General features: G+C 49.3%; 1 protein-coding gene across 1 annotated transcript in view; it reads right to left on the bottom strand.

The window, feature by feature from the left end:
- Nucleotides 1-22,764, bottom strand: part of XYLT1 (xylosyltransferase 1) — a 325,897-nt gene that overhangs the window by 159,909 nt on the left and 143,224 nt on the right. The window lies entirely within an intron of this gene.

Genomic DNA, 22,764 nt, shown 5'->3' with positions numbered 1-22,764 from the left:
GGGGGATGAAAACTTGTGAAAGTCTTATGTTTGAGCTTTGACTCTTGATGCTTGTACCTAGAGCAGAACTGATTAAGTCACGGGGTGGTGGGGCAGGGTGTCAAGAGAAAGGCCAAGAGTCATTCTGGAGAAAATGAGTCTTTCCGGGAAGGCGGGCACCCCAAACTCAGCTTCTCCACGGGTAGGTGGGCCCTGGCCATTTTGACCTCGGATCACATGCACTGGTCAACTAACATCCTGCATCACTTCCAAAACACATTGCTTCTGCTTAGAGGCCATTATCAAGGCCTTAACCTGAAAGAGAATCCACTGTCCCAAAGCTAGTCAGAGGGGACACAGAGGCCACAGAGAACGCTAATTGACTCCATAAATCTATACCCATTGCTCTAGAAACACACTGGCAACGAGTAGCAATTCTGAGGGCAGACTTCCTCGTTCGTTTTCCTAAATGTGCCGATTAAAGGTTCTCAAGGAAGAGGATGGTGGAGAGCAGTGGAGGTAGTGCTGGTGCCCAGGATCGGCTGACGTGCAGCTGACACTGAGTGCGTCTCCTCGACTTCAGCAGCTCTGCAAACTACTGCCCTCCCCGAACCAAATCCCGCCCGCCATTTGTTTTTGTAAATAAAGTTTTATTGAAACACAGCCACGCCTGTTCATTTATGGACTGTCTATGGCTGCTTTCCTGCTGCAAAGCAGAGGTGAGTGGCTGCCATAGAGACTGGTCTGCAAAGCTTAAAATATTTCAAGCTGGCCCTTTAAGAAAAAGTGTGCAGACCCCAGCTCTCCAAGAACTGTGAGTCCAGAAGGTTCCCCTGGGCTTGGTTTGATTGCCCTTGTCTCCAATGCCCCCATTTGGCCCAGCAACGTGTCTGCCCTCTTCTTGCCTTTGTCCCATCTCCCCCAGCATCAAGCACCAATATCAAGAGGCCGTAAGAATGAAGACTACACTAAGATACCTCGTGGCCATTCTGTAAGTTGAGGTTACTTTTATTCTCATTTTGCAGGTACTGGGCATCAGTGACTTATCCAAGGTAACTCGGCTGGTTGGTGGTGAAGCTGGGATTCAAACCAGATAGACCGCAGACCCCATGCCCTGGGCTACCAGCTCCACCAGCCACTTCCAGGAAGCTGCAGAGCCCTTCTGACCCCCATCACTCTGTCCCCTGAAGCACTGCAGCCTGGCTCCCTTCCCATCCACTCCCACCCAGCTACATGGATCTGGGATAGGCATGTCATCTCCAAAGAGCCGTGTCAAGGCTGGCCAGTGGCCGTTAGGTGGCAGGGAGTCACAGAGAGGGAGAGGACAGTAAGGAGGGGCCACGAAGCACCAGGAGCTTGAGGTGGCAGGAGCTGGGAGGCAACGGGTAGGAAGAAGGGAACAAGGAGATGCCGAGGGAGAGTGGAGTCTGTGATGGGTCCTGCAGTGGCTACGGGTCATACACAGTAGCTGCTATTACATGCTGGTCTGTGAAGCGGAACTTCTGGTTCTGACACCTATTTCCAGTCTTTCTTACCTCTCCACGTATCTTGCGAGAAACCCCCCTCAGTGAGGGGCCATTCCTCTGTTCTTATAAACAAACCACACTGATATTCCTCTTTTCCCTTCTTTCTGTCCAGAGGCCCTTGAAGAACCCCAAGCAGCCTCTCAAGATGCATTTTCTGAGCATTCGCTGTCAGCCAGGCACCATATGCAAACGACTCACAGGTATTACTTATTGGATACCAACAATCGCCCCATAAGGGGTACCCTCCTCACTATTTTACAGAAAGAGGCGCCAAGGCTTGTTGCTTTAACACCCTCAGGCACGGGCACGTATCCAGTGCCAGGCACTGTGCTAAGCCCTTCCAGGTTTAACCTTCAGAAGTCACTTTCAAGACAGGTATTACCATTCCCCCATCTTAAAAAAGAGGGACAAGGGGAACTTGGGGATGTTCAGAGATTTGCCAGACATCATTTAGGGGAGGCTGTGAACTCGTACCTGTTTACTTCTAAAACTTGCTATGGTTTAGTGCCTCTTCTGTTTGGCTGAGAGGTCAAGGGAGGAGCATTTAGCTCCCCCTTCTCTGTGGGGGGAATGGATGGGGTATCTCTCTCTTTGCTCATATTAGCCTAGGTTGGGATGGAGCTGGATGGGGGGATGGTATTCAATAAAGCTCTTGACAAATATTCCAGTTCTCTTCCTTCCAGGCACATGATACAATTGTATTTCCCATCCCCTGAAAATGAGGCACAGCCAAGCAACCTGCCGTGGCCAAGACCAGTGACTCGGGCCAGTGCACAGTTTGCCATGCCCCTCCTTCCCCCATTGCATCCAGCCACACACTCCTGATGGTGAAGGCCCTGCATTCCTGAGTGAGGCCAGGGTGGAGGATAGACTCCACCAACCCTCCATGGGCAGAATAAACCTCTGCTGCTTTCTGTCACTGAGGTTTGGGGATCTTTGTTACTGCAGCAAAGTCTAGCTCATCCTGATTAATACAGGAACCAACCTGATCTGCTTTCTTCCTCTTAGCTATCCTCAGATACAGGAGCCAATTTATTATTATTATTTGCCTCCAATGATTGGAAAATCAGTTCCATGACTCCTGCTGCCCGAGAACAAAAATTTAAATTCTGTCCTAAGCCCGTTTTCTAGAAGTTAACAAGAAGGCAGAGAATGAGCAGAAAGGCCTCTGCCCTCACAGCCATCTGCATCCTCTCTCATCAAACACATCCTCAGTACTGTTCCTGGGTTGTTCTCTTTCCTCATCATTAACTGATGATCACCAGTTTGTCCCCCAAGCAGAAAACCTCCATAAAAGCACTAATTTCAAAAGCTCACATTCTCTACTACCTTCTGGCAGAAGTTCTCCAAACAACACCAGTCGTAGGAAGCACTGCAATCAACGAAGCTAACTTGGCCGTCAGAGAACGGCTGGCTCCTCTGGTTAATTTGTGATGTCAGGACCAGGCGCCACCATCAATTCTAATAGGACTCCTGATTAATAAGCGTCGTCTACTTAGAGACACCCCCACAGTGGGGATGGTGAGCTCACAGTGGCCCCTTGGCCTTCCGCCTGGCCCCAGGTGCTACTCAGCTGCCAATCAAAAGATTCGACCGTAAGACAAAAGGGAAATATTTTGTCTTCTAGAATGAAGAGCTCACAGATATTCGATAGCTTCCAGAAAAGCCACTGAACCATAGTCAGTGAGATCCAGGCATCACTCAGAGGCCTGGGATGATCTGTCACGCTGAGTCAGGGTTGCTTCCTACAATAGCTGATGAGTTCTCCTACACCTTCCCTCCACAGTTTTCTTTCTTTTCTTGTACATTTTATTTTATTGTGGCCAGAACACTTAACATGAGCTCTACCCTCTTAACAAACGTTTTAAGCGCACAATACAGTATTGCTACCTATAGACACAAAGTAGTACAGCATATCTCTAGAATATATTCATCCTGCATAACTGAGACTTTATGCCTGTTGATTACCAATTCCTCATTTGCACTCCCCCACTCCTGGCAACCACCATTCTACTCTCCGAATTTCTGAGTCTGGCTATTTTAGATTCTCATGTAAGTGGATCAAGCAGCATTTGTCTTTGTCTGTCTGGCTTATTTCACTCAGCATCACACCCTCCGGGTTCATCCATGGCATGACATACGGCAGGATTTCCTTCTTTTTCAAGACTGAATAATATTCCATTGTATGTATATGTCACATGTTCTTTATCCATCCATCCCTCGATGGGCATGAGATATCACCTTACCCTCCCTCTAACTCTTCACCTGCTCGCCAAAAGGCAAACGGGTCTCCGCTTTTCTCTTCTTCCCCTGGAGAATCAAGATCCAGACATCCAAATCCAGGTTCCCTTCCCTAGAAAAACCAACCTTGGGAGGTTTCCAGGCAAATACATGTGAGATGACCATCATATCCTCAGCACCCATGACCCCTCATACTCTGGCCCTTCACACACCTTGTGTCTCTAATCCTCCCGAATACCCAGTGAAGCAACAGCATGAGTCCTAATGAAGGGGAGGAAAGTAAGGTACAGGGAGGTTACATAACCAAGGTTACACACCAAGGAATGAATGTGATGCTAGAAATGACATGATTCAAATTCTGCATGCCTCAGTTTCCTCATCCGGAAAATGGGGATGTGAAAATAATACTTATGTCATGGGTATTTGGTGAAGATGAATGTATGTCAGAACTTCCGGAATGTGCCCACCACACCCAAAGCAGGAGAAAGAATGAGCAAAGAAGTTTCCCTACTAATCAACACCAGGCCTCCACCATCTCACCCCTGATGGTCTCCACCTGGAGGACAGATCAGTTAGTATTTCTTCATTATGATCGCTAGCTGTGTCCCCTTTATTCTTAAGCAATCCAACACTCTCACCTTGGGTTATTTATGCAGATGCAACCCTTTGACTTATTTTATTTTAATGTACTTATTGCAACGATTGCACATTCAAATGTTTGCATGCGAGCTCCAAAACTCTAATTGCTCTGCTGTTGCCTTACCCTAAGCTGCTGCTAGAATCCATTTTTATTCCGGAGAAATAATTAAATCCAATAATGTCCTCTATTCCCATTCAACCTTGGGCATGTTTAGAGTCAATTTCAATCAGGTAGAAATATGCCAAGCACAAGATGGCTTCGAGAGGCAGGTTACATGACCCAGGCTGCTGTTTCAGAGACGCCTGGGTCTGCTCTGTCCTTCCTGGTTCTCTAACGTTCAGACTTCAGGATGGATCTCTCCTCGCTTGATCAACTGAATCGGCCCAACTTCCTCCCCTGCACCCAGGTCCCGTTTCTGAGGGGTGGAGGTGGGTTGCTGTGTTTTCAAACTCTCCACTCATTGATAAACCTTTGCTCTTATTTTTGTGTAGAAAGAACATCAAACAAGAAAGGAGGAGACCTGGGTACTTGTCTTGCTTTAGCGACAGTCAGATTTTCTCATCTGTAAAATGACAGGTCCTGTGTGTGTGCTGCTGAACATCCTCTGAATTAACCGTTACTCAATACAATCGATTAACAAAGTTCTGCCATTTCAGATCATTGAGAAATAACTGATGGATTTTAAGAGACCAGGGACGGAGGGATAGATGGATGCTCCTAAGTGCATCGTCTTCTCCCTGCCTCATCCTGTGATCATTTTCTCCAGCAGCTCTTTGACCTGGGACAGACCATTTCATCTCCCTGCACCCTGACGTCCTCATCCATCGCAGGGGCTGAGGCTGGCATCTATCTCCCTGGAACTGAGAGAACAGATGAAGCACAGAACACAGTGATTGACACACGCAAGGTGCTTACGAAACATGCGTCTATTAGAAAATATGCATACAGTGCCTGGCTCTGCCCCAGGCTCTGTTCCCAAGCCCTCTGCAGAGACTAGTTCATTTGATCCCCGTGAGGACCCTATGAAGGAGATGCTATGTTATTCTCTCCGTTTTTTGGATGGGATCATGAAGGCTCAGAGAAGTGAAGTGACTAAATCCAGATCTAGGAAGTGGAGAAGCCGGGATTCAAACCCAGGCAGTTGGGGTCCAGAGGTCACACCTGCCAACTCTGCACCGCCTCTCTGCAGCTATGAGGAACAGAGGTGGTGTCAGAGGGGAGCCCCGGCCAGGTGCGCTGTGCAGGCGTGAGGGCGCCTGTCCCACCTGCTCACTCATCACGACCCGTTTACGGCTTTCTTTTGTGCCATGTGGATGCACTGCCAGCTGAGTAGCTGTTTGCTGTTGAACTCAGTGTTCGAGGCTTCATTCCAATCACCAAGGTGATCAAGGCCATTGAGAGGGGCACATGGGGGAGAAGCCCACACCTGCTTCCAGAGGGACTTCTGTGCCAGGGCAGTGGAATGGAGGAGGCGCAGTGTGCATGGCTGCACCCAATTAGGACATGCAATTACCGGGCTGCCAATGCAAATAGACCTCACAGAGGCCCCTCGCCCGCCCGCCTGGCTCATTTGCATGCACAAAAAGTGGCAGGGCTGGCCAGAGCTTAGAAACCCGTGGGCTCTGCTGGGCACAGGCAGGCCAAGCTTTAACAGAACCCTCAATAATAAGCCTGGTGTAATTTAGCAAATTTAGTCATGTTAACGGGACGCCCAGCATGGGGTGAGGAGGGAGGGAGCCGGATGGATAGAGCTGGCTTGGAATCTAGCCTCTGCCCCTTAACCCTGAGATACAGAGAAAGAAGCTTAGGCTCTTACAGCCTCAGTTTTCTCACCTACAATAAAAGGGGGGGGGGTAGGAAGACCTACTTTGCAAAGGTGCAGGAGAGATTAAATAATAGGGCACACTCATATTTAATTCTAGTTAACAACAGAACAATTAGCATGAGGCTTGATATGTACTCAGCACTCAATTGACATTTTTAGCTGGCACCCCATCGTTTGATGAGCAGACCTAAATCATTTGGAAAGGCAGGGTCGGGAGGTGAAGTGCGTTCAGATCCACCCGGCCTCTGCCACTTGCTCACTGAGTGACCCCGGGCACAGTACCTAACTTTGAGAGCCTCAGTCTCCCTCTCTGTAAAATGGCCATAATAACTAGTACCTACCTAACGGGGCTTTTACAACAGTTCAAAGAGTTAGTACGTGTAAAGCACTTAGCACAAAGCCTAGAACTTAATAAATGTTAGCTACAATTGATTTAATTGGAATTAATGCTTACTGTGATGATCTAATGAGCTAGATCTCAAGGTGTGCCCTGGGGACTCCTGGGGGACCCCAAGGTCACTATTTCCATCATAATTTGAAGATGTTATTTTCCTTTTTCTCATTCATCCTCTCACACAAGCACGCAGTGGAGTTTGTAGAGGCTCCATGATGTGTGAAATCGCAACAGATTGAAAGCAGAAGCAAATGTGAGAATCCAGCTGTCTTCTATTAAGCCAGATATTACAGACTTGCAAAAATGTAAAACAATGCCTCTTTTCACGAAATTTGTTTTTGTTGTACAAAACATAGGCATTTTCCATAAAAATTTTTACTTACATAGATAGGTAACGGGTTATGGTTAATTTAAGTAAATCAATAAATAACCATTTTAAGAATGCCCTAGTTTAAATTTCAATATATAGCAAATAATTGATAGATATAACCTGTGTAAACAAAAGCTCTTTGGGGGTCTGAAATAATGTTTGAAAAAATATAAGGGGGTCAATGGAGACCACCAAATTTGAGAATTGCTGAAATACTTGTCATCCGAAATATCTACTCATTGAGGAAATAAAAAGTTGAGGACCTTTTTATGTTGGGTCTTTCCCTATACGCCAAGCCTGTGGATTTATATTTTACTCTCACACACAACAGATACACACACACGGACAGAAATCTAGGTCAACTGGAAATGGGGTGCTGATAAATACTTTTATATAGAGACTCAGAACCCTGAAGCCCTGTGCCACCCTCCTGGGGGGAGAGTGACCTGCTGGCAAAGATTCCCCTTTGCCCAAACTCTAGCCAAGCCCCTCCGAGCCCCTCCTCAACCAGGTCTCAACCTTGGCCTGTAAAGACTTGAGCAAACGCTAACACAGTTTCTGACATTTCAAGGACATGGTCTTGGATGACATGAGCGCCCCGTACAGCGCCTGCCCGAGAAAACTCAAGGCTGCTAATAGCATCTAGTTTGCTCCGGCCAACGCCCGAGGACAGGGCCCCAGCATCCGTCCCAGCCTCTGTGGGAGGGAAGAGGACTAACTTGGAGAAGCGCCAGTCAGCAAACCCGGATGAGTTTCCTGGGGACAGAGCCCCTCCTTTCTGCTTTGTGTCATTTTCCACTTCCCCGACTCTACTGAGCCCCTGCTCACCCCCACACTATTTCCTCCTGCTCCCTTTAAAAGACCCAGTCACGCTGTACAAATCACAGTGGAGTTCAGTTCACACTGGACCCTTCCCCCTAGTGCAATAGTACTTTGCAGATTAAAATCTGTCCTTACGGTCTTGTTTATCTCGGACACTGCCCAAGGCCTCATGGCCTGGACCTCAACCCCATAATGCCGCGTCTTTGGGGCCTCAGCACAGGAGTCCAGACTTGACCCACGCTGTCCTGCCAGCCCACCAGGAGGATGTGACAGTGACAGTCACAATGAATGACAGTCTTACTTCAATAACAAAGCCTCTGGATTCCTCTAAGACGGACTTTCTTTTTTTTTTTTTTTTTTGTGATACGCGGGCCTCTCACTGTTGTGGCCTCTCCCGTTGCGGAGCACAGGCTCCAGACGCGCAGGCTCAGCGGCCATGGCTCACGGGCCCAGCCGCTCCGCGGCATGTGGGATCTTCCCGGACCGGGGCACGAACCCGCGTCCCCTGCATCAGCAGGCGGACTCTCAACCACTGCGCCACCAGGGAAGCCCAAGACAGACTTTCTTAACTATGATATTATGGACATTTGGAGACAGATCATGCTTAACTGTGAAGGCTGTCCCAAGCATTGTAGGATGTTTAGCAGCACCTGTGATCTCTACCTATTAGATGATAGTAACAGCCTCGTGAAAACCAGAAATGTCTCTCGACATTGCCAGATGTCCCCCAGGGGCCAAAAATCACCCTGGTTGAGAACCACGGAGCCAGGGGCAAGTGATCCGGAGGCTGGTGCTGGCAGCCTCAGCAGCTCAAACCCTAATCCCATCCAGAAACAGCCCCTCCTGACTGCCCAGATCAGGACAGCTAAGCCAGGAAGAAAGGAGATGGCTGGAGAAAGGGCCCAAGTTAAGCAAGGAAAGGTGTGCTGGAGGGGGGAGGAGGAGGGGGCTGGAGGAGGTCCGGAGAAGCAGCATGTGCATGGGGGGAAAGTGGGAGGAGGGTTAGAGTCCCCAGCTGGAAACGGGGTGACCCCGAGGAGGGGCACACTCATTTGGGCAGTGGCTAGTCCCCAACCTGCTGGCACATCCCTAGCTTAAACCAGAGGTCATAACTGGGGCCCCAGTGATTCCAAGGGCACAGATGTTGGTTTGTTTCATACAGTGTTTCCATTTGCTTGGTTTTTAGTCCCAGCCAACATTTCAAAATCTAGAGCTTCCATCTAAAAATCTGGAGGTCCACACTGTCTTGAAGCATCAGGAGAACTGATAGCACTGGGCCTGGATTCCTGCGTGTGACAATCGTGTGGAGCTGAGCAGTGGCCCGCAGTATCAAGAAGGAGCATCTCCTCTACAGATCATCACAGCTCTCGTCCAGCCTGGCCCAGGTCCCCTTTGCCCACCCGCATGCCGCGAGCCTGCTGGAAACCAAGGACCCAGGATCTTCAAGGAACTCAACTTCAGAGCCTTGCCTCAAAGACCTCAGAGCCCTTAATGAGTCCTTTAATTCCAGGGTCTTCCATGGAAGTGGCACCGCCCCCCATGGGGTGTTCTGAAAACATGTGGTGCCATTTTGGTTGCCACAATGACTGGGGGACTCTCCTGGCACAGACTGGTGGCAGGACACCAGATCCCTGGCAATGCATGTTCCCAAAGCAGTAAGGAAGTGTCCCACATCCTGCAGGACTTCTGAATGTCTCTCCATGTCATGTGGGTGAACAACTCATTTTTAATTTTGCAGGTCAGGAACCTAATACAAATTTACATATGACAGAGCACTTTTGTGTGTGTGTGTGTGTGGTACGCGGGCCTCTCACTGTTGTGGCCTCTCCCGTTGCGGAGCACAGGCTCCGGACGCGCAGGCCCAGTGGCCATGGCTCACGGGCTTAGTTGCTCCGCGGCATGTGGGATCTTCCCGGACCGGGGCACGAACCCATGTCTCCTGCATCGGCAGGCGGACTCTCAACCACTGCGCCACCAGGGAAGCCCTCACAGAGCACTTTTGAATGCTTTTAATGTATCTGAATTTTCTAGGAAAGTAACTACCTTTAACTCAAGGGGAGATCCTACATCATTCAGAATTTTAGTACGATTTCAAAAAAATCCTATCATCAACAGCCACACAAGCTGTGTGTAACTATAATTCTTGTAACTATAATTCTTGGTGATTCAACATCTAGCACTGGATCTTTCCATGTGTCTTTCAGGCCCTTGACACTCAAAGTGAGGCCCATCAGCCGGCAGCATCAGCATACCTGGGAGTTTGTTAGAAATGCAGGATCTCAGGCCCCCACCTGCACCCACTGCATCTGCATTTTAACAAGGCCCCCCAGGGGGTTCATCTGCACATTACAGTTTGGGAAGTGCTAGTCTGGAGGCGTTGTGCCTGATCATTTACAGAATGAAATACATTGTTTTTATTTTAAATTACTTTTATATATTCGTTATATTATCATCAGGGCAGTATATTGATATGTTTCAGAGTTGTGAGTGTAAGTAGGTTATAACAAGTATGGATTTCATTTCATGACAGATAAAAGGAACATTTTAAAAGATTTATTGCAGGAAGAGGGGTTGGGTCCAACAGGGTTGAGAAGCACTGGTTTATTCACTCTATGTACTTTAATTGGGTGGCTACTCCCTACCAGGCATGGCGGAGGCAAAGGATAGGAAAGTGAATTAAGACATGCTTCCTGCTATCGGTGGAGTTCAGACACAGGACAGGGGAGTGGGTGTGGACATACATTATTTCAATACAGGACGGGAGTGAAGGCGGGCAGGGGGGCGATGAATGAGTGCCAAGGGTTTCATCAAGAGTTGGAACCTAACGTGGTCCGGGGTCCAAGGAGAGTAGAGGAGGATTTCACAGAGAAAGCAGCTTTCCTGCCCAGTTTTGAGAAGAAAGAGCATGTTCGTGAGGCAGACAAGGGCATCACGGGCAGGCGAGCCCAGCAAAACCAAACTTGGTAACAACAACGAGCGTAGCTAACACTTATAGAACGCTTATTCCAAGAACTGCGCTAACACTTGACACAGATTACTTTAAAAATCCCAGAACCATTTGTTAATGAACTCAGTGGGGTTCCCACTGAGTTCCTTACATTGCACACTTTAAATAACTTACAATTTTATTTGTCAATCATACCTCAATACAGCTGAAAAAGAATCCCAGAACAACTCTTTGGGGTAGGTACTATTAATATCCACATTTTACAGGTGCACGAATGTATGGAGGCACAGAGAGGTTAAGTAACATGCTCCAAAATCACACAGCATGGCTATAAAAGCTACAGTCTACTCCCTCAGGCTGTTAACATCCAGGCTTGGAGGAGCGTCCGACGTGTACCCAAAATGACCCCTAGGGGGTGACGCCACCTCCACCAAAGACCCCGGAAGAGAGCAATCACTAAGTGGGCTGAAATCTTTAAGGGGCGAGAGAGGGTCAGCAGGCAGAGGGTTACTTGAACAACTCGAGTCCTTGGTGTAAAGTCCTCTTGCGCCACTGCCTTGTCTCCTTTACTTGAGACTAACCCCAGCTTTGTACCCGCCGGCCTCAGTGTGCTATCTGTTGTAGTTTTATTTCCCTGCACACTGTCCGTGTTTCTCTTGCCCCAAATCCCTGGAAGCCCCCCTTGTTCCGGCATCTCCTGCTTGATGTTCTCCCATCCAGGTCCTCTGGGGAAGGGGCACTTGAGGAGACAAACAGGCCTCCTGCTGATGAATCAAACTCATCCTTTGCATCTGCCGGGTCCCCTGCTCCCCACACACCCTGCCACAAGTGGGTAACGAATGACCCACTTGTAAGCTCATTACTGCAGAGTCTCTAAAGAAATGTAAATGCTCACGGAGGCAGCAATATAAATAAGGAAAGATGCCTGTAAATAAATAAATCTATATGCACAAATACATACATACAAACTCAATTAATTTATACCATCTGAAAGCCAGAGCCATTTGGGGTGGGGAGAGGAAACAAGGGAAAAGCACCTGATATTACCATCCATGTGATTTCAGAGCTGAGCTTCCCAGCAGCTGCCAATAAATCATCTTTACTATGCAGCGGTACAAATGAGTGTGCTACTGTCACCCACTAAATCTCCTTTATGAGCGTGTGTTTGCCTTGGCCCTACCTACCAGGGACGGGGCCTCCACGCAAGGTTTCACTGGCTAAGTTCCCAAAGAAGGCTGCCTTTTTGCAGGCCCACCCCCTGCCACCTGTAGGAGCCCCACCTGTGCTTCCTGTTTACACGTGGGTTCGGCGTGACATGGAGAACAGCCATCTTCATCGAGGGCCATGGGAACGGAGGTGACAGTGGTGCCCACTTCAACAGCTGTGGAAAACGGCTTCTGCCTCCTGGCCTGAGGGGGCTGTGGCTTGTGGGATGGGACATGCCATTCACCGCCACACGGCCCATGAGCCCCTGACATTCTCTGTCAAACTTCAGGACGGAAAACCTCCTCACAGCTACCTTTTGTGTGCCCTGTTCTCCCCCCCCCCCCTGAAAGCACAGTTTGGGTCACTGCCTTCAGATGGGATGTGTCTGATGTTCATCTCTCAAACTGTGCTGAGTCAGAGGGGGCAATAGGCAATCAGGGCCACTGTGACATGCTGGCGGGTTACAAGGGCATGCTCTGGGGTCACTCTTCTGGATTTGAAACCTGGCCCCGCCCCTCCCTAGCTGTGTGACCTTCGGAAAGTTAGCTAACCTCTCTGAGCCTTGGTTCCTTCCTGTGTAAAACAGGTATCATGATATCTAAACCTCACAGGGTTGCTGAGAAGATATATCGACTTTGTGCAAAAGCACAGCTCAGAGCACAGATAATGGAAGGTAGCTGTTATCAACATCATTTCACCCAAACTGCTAGAGTAACTTTCTGTGATGCACCAATTCATGCGTATTTACTGAATGCCAAGTACATGCCAGCCACCGTCTTTGGCAGCAGGGCTATGTCTATCACTAAGATACGGAGACACCTGCTCCCGTGACACTTACATTCTAGTAGAACAAGATAGGCAACCAGCCTACCAACAACTCAATAAAAAGACAAAAATAGATGGGACGTGTTGCAGATGCAAATGCTGAGCATTTCTTACATGTTTTTATCCACCCATTTTAAAGATGAGGGAACTGAGGCTGGAAGAGGTTCTCTAGGCAAGTTGAAGAGCCAGGCCTGTCCCAGAGAGTTGGGAAAGCAAGAAGAGGAACTGCAGAGAGGCTGGGTGCCCGGGCGACAGGTAAAAGGGCTCTTTCTGCCTCCTCTTGCCTCTCCTGTTCTGGAGAGTGACACTCCTCCCCCAGAACATGTGCCATCTGGGCTGGGGAGACGGTTTGCTGTTGGACAAGTTCCTTATTCAAGGGGCTGCTCAGTGGATCTTTCCTGGCAGACGTGCCCTGACTTCTCAAGTCTGGCTGGAGTCAGACAAAGAAGCTCCCCTTTATCCTCAAACGACCCATGAAACAGACCCAGCAGAAGGTGGTTCTGGGAGACCCGATGGACCACAGTAGTTCAGGCCACTAGATGGCTCTTTCTGTGAACTTTACAGAGTGCAAGCGACCAGCTGTACCGAGGTTCTGAAGACAGGCTGCCTTCTCTCTGGACGGGACACGTCTCTAAGTAGCCCTTCTGAGTCCTCAGCTTCTGGGGAGCCCTCTAGGGTCTCTGCGGGTCTCCTGGCTGCCTGACTGCCCCCAGGGCGGGTCACTTTCCTTTTCCTCAGGCGGTGAATACCATCAGGATTTTTCACTTCAGAAAAGTTTTAAGACAGCAAGACAGGGACTCCCACGCTGACAGCTACACACAGGCCAAATGCCCGAGTCATTGCAGCTCCCCCAGTAAAGCAGGCCCTGCCCACTTGCCCAGCTTCCTGCTCCATCCCACCTCCCGCCGTCCTGTATGTCTGCCTCATACCATCCCACCGGGCACTGGCTACACGGGAGAGCGCCCGCACCTTACCTAACACTTTGCAAAATTCCCTCGGTTAACCTTCACGTTGATCTTCGACATACGGGATGCTATCAGCCTCACTTGACCTAAGAGTAAATTGAGGCCCAGAGAGGAGGTCACGTGACTCACCCAGTGTCACACAGGTAGGAAGGGGCAAGGCTGTGATCAAACCCAGGCCGGTCTGATTCCAAACCCTGTGCTCTTAACTTCCCAGCCTCATCTCTCAATAGCCTCAGAAGTGTCTGAACTTGGACCAAGGCCACCTGTGAACTCTCCCCTCCTGGCTGGACCTCAGGAAGAGAACAGAATATTATCTGTTGTATCCACACGCCTCTGGTTGAGACTAGGAGAATCCTAGCTGACACCAGGTGTTGATGATTTTATGACGCAGTCCCCGCTGCTACGGCAGCATTTTCCGTGTGGTCTCCTGTTGAATGCTCCCCACAGCTTTACAAAGAGGCAGTGTGCTCAGCAGCCAGGGCCATGAGCACTGCAGTGGACTGCCTGGGTCCCTGTGCCATTTCAAAGCTCTGAGATTTGGGGCAGGTTTCCCAGCTGTAACCAGCTCAAAAAAATACTAGGAGGAGGTAACAAGTCATTGCTGGGAAAGCGCGTAGGACAGTGCCTAAAACACAAATCATAGCTGTAAATAATACTCCTATTAGTCGTAGGATATCCTTTTTAACAAATGAGTAAACAGAGGCTCAGAGAGGTAAAGACACTTGGTCAAGGCCACACAGATTGGGGATTTAAAGCGCAGTGCCTGACTCTGGAGCCTCAGCTCAGAGCCACTTCCCAAAACAGCTCCATTCAAGCCACAGACTGGGAATGAGCTGTTCTTGTTGGGAGTGAAACGCCTAGAAAAAGGGCTGGCAGTTTCTCTGGGGGCAGCCATGGCTGCAATTTCAGATCCACCCTGGGCTCACTCTCTGTGCAGAGAATGACCCGCGGAGATCAGCTGCCCAGCACTGGTCTGGTTTCATCCACCTCCAGGCCACGGATGACTCCATCAGGATGGCCAAAGAAGCTCGTGAGGGTCAGGCTGGGCCTCCCCCATTTTCCCCTTCCTATATTAATTACCACTTGTAGCCAAGGCTTGAGGTGTCCACGTCAGCAATAACAGGACAATTCCAAGTCCTGGAAGAAGTCAGGTGGAGGGCACCTCACCTTCGCTGGGACAGCCTCGCACGATAAGGACCTTGACTTCATTCACACCCCCAGGGGGTCAACCTGTCCCCACCTGTGGGTCTCTGCCCTTTCTCTGTCCCTCTGTCTGTCCATCTCTTCCTTCTCTCTCACCCCACTGTCCTGCATCATTCCTCAATCAAAAGGCTGCCCATGGGGCTTCCCTGGTGGCGCAGTGGTTGAGAGTCCGCCTGCCGATGCAGGGGACGCGGGTTCATGCCCCGGTCCGGGAGGATCCCACATGCCGCGGAGCGGCTGGGCCCGTGAGCCACGACCGCTGAGCCTGGGCATCCGGAACCTGTGCTCCGCAACGGGAGAGACCACAGCAGTGAGAGGCCCGTGTACCGCAAAAAAAAAAAAAAAAAAAAAAAAAGGCTGCCCATGGCCTGGGACATTTAAAAAGTTGTTAAACTTCTGAAGTGAGGTGGTAAAATTATGTTTTTTAAATCATTTTCTAAAATGGATCTAAATATTTTCTTAATACAAATGTTTATCAAACATAGAAATTTCTAATATAATCATTTAATTATGAATGATTTCAAAACATACTGAAAGTACAGAAAAATAATAGAACACCCCCATGTACCAGTCTTGCCATGCTTTTTTCAACTCTTTAAAGGAAGAAAACTAGTTACAGTTGAAACACCTCTCATCACTTAATCCCCTTTATCAATAACCCAGAGGTCACTTCTACCCTTCACATCTGTGTGTCTATATCTTTAGTAAATTTGTATGTTTCCACATACAGTATATAATATTGTTTTTTGTGTTTATAAGCTTGACAAAATGGCACCAGGCTGGCTGTAAATATGCCCTTTGCAATCTGCTTGTTTCATTCCATATTTTATTAGCATTCCCCACCTGCCGTCTCCCCTTAATTTTTGTTCTTAATTCTTCTTCCCTCAGATAACATGATGCACTGAGAATGGCCAGCATTTAGCCCACTGGTTCTTATCTTTGCTGCCCAATGGAATCACCTGGAAGCTTTTCAAAATACTGATGCCCACGCTGCAACCTGGGGAATACGACTGAGTTAGCCTGGGCTGGAGCCTGCGGATCGAAACTTCTCAAAGCTCCCTAGATGCTCCCAATGTGTAGCCAGAGGTGCAAACCCCCGACTCAGCCCCCTCCAGCCTCAGGTCCTGTTGTGAATCACGGTCAGCTCTTCCCAGATGCCAGTATGTTTTACATGATGGTTGGGGAGAAAGGGTTGTGTCCTTAAAGGTGTCCATGTGAAAATGGGAACTTCCAGGGGGCTGAAAGACTTTGCTATAGGTAACCATTTATTTATTTTTTATCTTTGCGGTACGCGGGCCTCTCACTGCTGTGGCCTCTCCCGTTGCGGAGCACAGGCTCCGGACGCGCAGGCTCAGCGGCCACGGCTCACGGGCCCAGCCGCTCTGCGGCATGTGGGATCCTCCCGGACCGGGGCACGAACCCGCGTCCCCTGCATCGGCAGGCGGACTCTCAACCACTGCGCCACCAGGGAAGCCCTAGGTGACCATTTTTAAGACAAGTCGTAAAGCTGTAGAAAAGAGGATGAGTAACACAGGTGGGGAGCAGGGAATGAACATTCTTACTGAAAGCAAGAATTAGTTATTTACTGCGTACTTACTCTATGCCCCCCGTCCATTGCAAGGGATTTAGATACATTATATCATTTCATCTTCACAATGATCCTTATATGTAGCTACCACTGTTGCTAAGCCCATTTGACAGGCAAGGAAACTGAGGCACAAAAATGGCATGTCACCTGCCTAAGGCCTGCTAGTAAGCAGCTGACCCAGAGTATGAACTGCAGAGCCCACCGCCTCCCCACTTGTTGCATTTCATGCATTTCCCCATATTTCCAAAACACCTAGGACGTGCCTGGTCCTGTGTGAGTGGATCGAAATGAACGGGCACATCCTGCCCTGGCTTGGAAGGAAAAAGGAGCGGCCGTGGAAAGCTGACAGGCTGGCACGTCTGCCGGCGAAGCCAAGCCAACGGGAGCAGATGGGGCCCAGGCGGCAGATGTTAATGCAGTTTGCTTTTTCCATATGCTTTTCTGTTTAGCCGAAATAAGTGAATTGTTCTTTAATATCTGTCAGGAGCTTAAACTCCGAAGGCCAGTGGCAGTCACAGTCACTCAGAAAGACACAAAGGAATCTGGCTGGGCCGTCCCCTCGCATCACAGAAGAAGGGTGCAGAGCGTCAAGAAAGAGGCCACAGACAGCATGGTCCAGGCCTGTGTACCCGCGTGTGTGTGCCCACACACACAGACACACACACACAAGCACGCAATGCTGCCTTCCCCTGACAGCCAGGCTCTCACTTGACACTCTGGAGTCTTTGAAAGCCCATATCAGCGTCCTTTGTATTCAGCAATGAGATTCAAGTGGAGCTTCAGATTTTCCGTTTGGAAAAAAAAGCTCCAATTTGAAAAGATGCAAATGGCTCAAGCCGCTTAGCTGCTTGGGACTTTCAAATCAAACACAGCTCACGTTCTTTATGAAGTAAAGCAAGAAAACTCCAGAACCCTGTCTTCTGGCCTGTCTCAGGGTCCTTCGTGTGTCTTGGGTCAGACACACAGCCCCATCACCACCATTCCAAGGAGGGTGGGGTTTGATGGTGGCGGCTGCAGGCAGTATTTTTCCACTTGAAAACCACTTTAACTTTCAGACAGAGTCTCACCAACTTCACTGTCTTTGATGGAGCCAGCTGTGATTCTGTCGACAGCAATAAGCCCCCCTGAGCCCTTCAGCCAGGGAAGGAGCACAGAGGGCATGGCCCCCTGTCTTCACTATTCCAGATCAACACAGAGCAGGGGTTTAGAACGGAACCGCATCTCAGCATCCCCCCTTACAAGCTGGGTGATCTTAGGCGAGTTACTTCCAACATCTCCAAGCCTCAGTTTCCTCATTTGTAAAATGGGAGGAAATAGCACCAACCTCAATAGGCTTGTCGTGAAGGTCAGAGGAGAAAATGTAGGTGAAGTGCTTAGCCTGGTGACAGGAACATGGCATGCACTTGAAGAGTAGTAGCTATTGATTGTTATTATTATTATTATGACTCTATTATTCTGTCTATTGTTACTACTACTTCTTATTCATTCATTCATCCTTCCAATATTTGAGCACCTTCTAAGCAACACCTAGTGTTCTGGGTGCTGGGTAGTGAACAAAATAGATCCATGGAACTTACATTCTATAGTCAGAGAGATAACAGAGCAACACATGGTTATAAAATATGATGTGATATCGGGCTGAGTCCTTTAAAGGAAGACAGAGCAGGCGAGAGGTGGGGAATGACAGATGAGTGTCAGGGAAGACGTTTCCGAGGACGTGGCATTTGGGCCTGACGTTAGGAAGCAGCCAACCCATGAAGATTCTGGGCGAGAGGCACCAGGCAGCAGCAACAGAACAGCAAAGTTCCCGAGGCAGAAATGAGCCTATGCAGGCAGCAGAAAGAGGCCGGCAGGGCTGTGATGTGGACACAGGGTCCGAGGTACAACAGCGGAGGAAGGCAGGGGTCTGATGGGGCTGGGCCTTGCTGTCCACCTAGAGGGAAGGACTCCAGATCTCATTATAAGGCCTTGGGAAGACACCAGGCTCTTCAAGCAGGAGAATGTGCCACGATCAGACTTATGTTTCACAAAGGTCCCTCTGGCTGGTGCGTGGAGGGGCCCTTTCACTCACCACTCACGGACGCAGACAGAGAACAGAGGAGTGGGGGGACAAAGGTGCAGGCAGCCCTCACCAAGTCCATGATGATGAGTACACATTTCCTGGGTGCCGCTCTGGCCTTTCCCCGACTCTGGGGTGTTGTCAGGGACAGCTGGGGACAGGCACAAGTAAAACTGGAAGTGAGGGGAATTTATTTAATAGTCTTCGGCTGCAAGCTTGGGTGACCATAATCACCCAGCACCCCGTTGTGATCTCACGCCCGTAAATGGGCCTAAATCACAATTCTAATGAGTCTCAAGTACCAGGGTAGAGCTGATTAATTTGAAGCCCCCCAGGAGCCCTGGCTAACGGTCTTGGAGGGGCTGCATCTGACCTGCTCTCAGGAGGTCCCTAGTGGCAACCTTCTGGTGAGTCGGTGGCAGAATTAATGACGGTCATTTCCTACCAGATCTGGGGCTCTGATCCCTGGTGACCTGGGGCAGCCCCTACCCCATCACGGTCTCAGAGCGGGAGGTGCCTACCTGCTGGAATGCAGTGGCTACTGCGTGTTCATGCCCAGAACCAAGAATCAGCATTCAAGCCCAGCTGCACATTCCACCACCACCTGGAAGGGCTGCTCTCTGCTGTTGCCTTGGCTGAGAATGCAGTTCACCCACAAGCTAGCATTCAAAGGACTCCTGCTTTCCATCTCCCCTCTGTTTTACAGCTGTGTGCTCACCAGACATGCTTCTCCTCTGCACCTACAAAACTCTGTTCTCACCTCCACACTGCACGCGGGTTACTGGTTAGCATAGGTGTAACCTCCATCCAAATACGTACTTCCGAGAAGCAGAACGTACTTATGTGTATAACCCCCAAAGGTCTAGCCCCAAACCTGCTGCGTGTGTGTGTGTGCGTGCACGCGTGCGTGTGCATGTGTGTGCAAGTTATGCCAACAATAACACCAGCAGCAGCTAACATATGAAGCTGAGCCCATGTGCCTCCCCACATGTGCTAGACACTTGACTTGCCCTCACAGTAAACCTGTGACCTCTTATTATTCCCATTTTATAGCAAAGAAACTGAGGGTTAAAATGGCTAAGAAACTTGCCTAAGGTCACACAGCTAGTAATTAGTAGGACCGGGGATATGAACCAGGCTCACTGAAGCCCATTAATCAAGCCCCTTCAACACTACTCTGAACTTGAAAGGGTGGACCGAGAGCAGGTTATGGGTGGGTAGTAGCGTGCGGTACTGGCTAGAGTGTCGGGAAAGAGGATGGCAGATGGGAAATTGGAACCACTACGTCAGAGAATCTCTTCCCTCTCTTGGTGGAACAGTGGGAATGACCATCGGCTTGCCAACATACAAGCTGTTGTTTCTTGCATCCCAAACCACTCACTTTCAATTATCCACGGCTACTTATTCATGGCGAATGCTCTAGGCCAGACTGACTTGTTACCCACATGGATCCTTGGTCATAACAGCACTAAAACTGGCTTGCGTGGCTGATATTTATGCGCTAACTAAATCAGCACTTTATAGATACTAACTCGTTTAATTCTCACCATGACTCCATGGGAAGGTACTATTATTTATCACCATCCCATTTTAAAAGGTGAATAAACGACAGCATTTAAGTAACTTGCCCAAGGTTTCACAGCTAGCAAGTGGCAGGACAGAATGTGAACTCAGGTCATCTGCCCTCTTAACCACTAGGGGTAACCATTATTGATTGGGCCTTTTTACTATTCCAAGCATTTTACAAATACTTGATGTGATCAACAAACTCATGATCTGGTACTATTTTCATCTCTGTTTTATAGATGAGGAAACTGAGGTTTAGAGAGGTTGAACTCTCCCAACGCTACCCAGTCCAGACCGCTGCTCTCTCAAACTGCAGTTCTGTAAGAATTATTAACAGGAATTGTCCCTTATTCTGGGCAACTTTAGTGCTGAGTTTAGTTGCACGCCTTGCTGACTAAACTGCAAGTTGAATTTCAGATCCAACTTGTTCCCTTGTGCAGTGTACATCCTGGACAACTGTACACAGAAGTAGTGACCCAGCAGATAAATGGCAGACCTGAGATTCCAACCCAGGTCCGACTGGCATCTGGCTTTTAATCACTATAGGTGTTCCATCACCCACCTCTGACACCACACCCCTCTTTTCTAACGCAATTCTAGATTCAATCCTATCCAAGGATGCTCAGAAAATGCCCAGTCCAGTATCCTTAAGTGGGCAAAAGCTCAGTCAAGGTGTACTGGTCGAGACAGATCCTTCCAGAATAGACCCCTTCCATCCCCAGGGGCTGTGACAACTTCATCACAGTCTCAGAGAGACTCTGGCCTCACAGACGGTGACTCTCCACTGCAAGACAACTGTCAAATTCTTGCAGTGGGTACCTCGGTGGCGCTATCTCCCCACCTCAATCAGGCAGCCACTTTGCACAGTGACCCTTCCTGATCTACACTGTCAAGCTACAATTTAGCCATTCCTGGGACTCTGCTCTGCTTGAGGCTTCTGCAGCCAAAAGCGCTTGTGACCAGGGAGCACTCCCAGGGCCCTAGACTCAGAGAAGATGTCACTTTGCATTAAAGGCTCACTGGCCTGGGCTCCCAGAGATAGAGCACAACGGCTTTCTGCTAAATGTCGCCAAGAGAGAAGCTACATGAGGAAGAGAGAGAGGGTAAGAGAGAGAGAAAGAGGGAATGAGAGACAGGGGATCAAGGGAGAGAGGTGAGAGGTAGGGAGAGAGAGAGAGACCGGGCATCTGAAGATGAAAAACAGAGACACCAACCCCGAGTCTGTGTGGAAGGGAGAGCCTGGTTCTTCTGACTAGCAGTGGAAATAACAACAAGATATCAAGTTTATCAATCACTTATTAACCAAGACTAACACTAAATGGGAGCTTAACAGGTGCCAGGCGCAACATTCAGTGCACTTGTTCAATCGTGGACCTGTAGCAGTTACCTGCCCTTCCCCAATATAAGCATGATGCCCTGCCCAAGCAGGGAGGCCACGAGATACACCCATCACAGCCACACCCTTGGAGTACAACCCTAGGTGTGCAGCCTCACTCTTGCAGCAGCTGGGATTTCTTACCTGCCTCCTACTTGTCAGTCATGGTCATGACGCTTTTGTTCCTACTGGGGCTTGTCTTATTAGGAGTACAGTAGACCCACTGCACTGACGGCCCCAAGCCACAGTCTGCTGTATCCCCGGCCTGGGCGAGGTGACTTTGCATGTCCTACCATCACGGGCTGGAATCTGTTTCCCCACATCTTGAATGTGGGGCTGCCTGGAGCTTGCTTTGGCCAAAAGAATGCGGTGGAAGTGACCCCGTTCCAGTTCTAAGTCTGGCTTCAGGAAGCCTTGCACACTTCCTGCACTCTCTCTTGGAACCCTGTCACTGCCATAAGGACAGGCCCAGGCTCCTTTGCTGGAGGATGAGAGACCACATGGAGGAGAGTCCGCATTCCCCGGATGACACAATCCTAGAGCAGCCCATAGTGAGTCGATCCCCAGACATGAGAGCCCACCAAGATCAGAGGAGCCACTGCAGAGACCAGAAGAACCATCTAGCTGACCCAAAGACCTGTAAGCAATAACTAATAACAAAAACACTTACAGTTTTACAATACCGAGTTTGGGGTGCTTTGTTAAATTGCCCCAATGATACAATGAGCATTATACAGACAAAGAAACAGACTTGGAGGCATGAAGATACTTTCTAAGGTCATGCAGCTAATAAGTGATGGAGCAGGGATTCTGTACCATTGTCAGAGTTTTTATCCATGATGATCTAGACCATCTAGACCATAGGGGTCAACAAACTATTTCTGTAAAAGGCCAGCTAATAACTATTTTAGGCTTTGTAGGCCATATAGTCTCTGTGGCAACTATTCAACTCTGCCATTACAGAGCCAAAGCAATCATAATCCATATGCAAACAAGTGGGCATGGCTGTGTTCCAATAAAACTTTATTTACAAAAACAAATGGGGGGGCTTCCCTGGTGGCGCGGCGGTTGAGAGTCTGCTGCCAATGCAGGGAACATGGGTTCGAGCCCTGGTCCGGGAAGATCCCACGTGCCGCGGAGCAACTGGGCCCGTGCGCCACAATTACCGAGCCTGCGCGTCTGGAGCCTGTGCTCCGCAACAAGAGAGGCTGCGATAGTGAGAGGCCCGCGCAC

The sequence above is a fragment of the Kogia breviceps genome, chromosome 14, assembly GCF_026419965.1.
Source record: "Kogia breviceps isolate mKogBre1 chromosome 14, mKogBre1 haplotype 1, whole genome shotgun sequence".
In the NCBI taxonomy this organism is placed as follows: domain Eukaryota; kingdom Metazoa; phylum Chordata; class Mammalia; order Artiodactyla; family Physeteridae; genus Kogia; species Kogia breviceps.
Note: the sequence above shows the minus strand (reverse complement) of the source record. Positions and strands in the feature narration are given on the sequence as shown.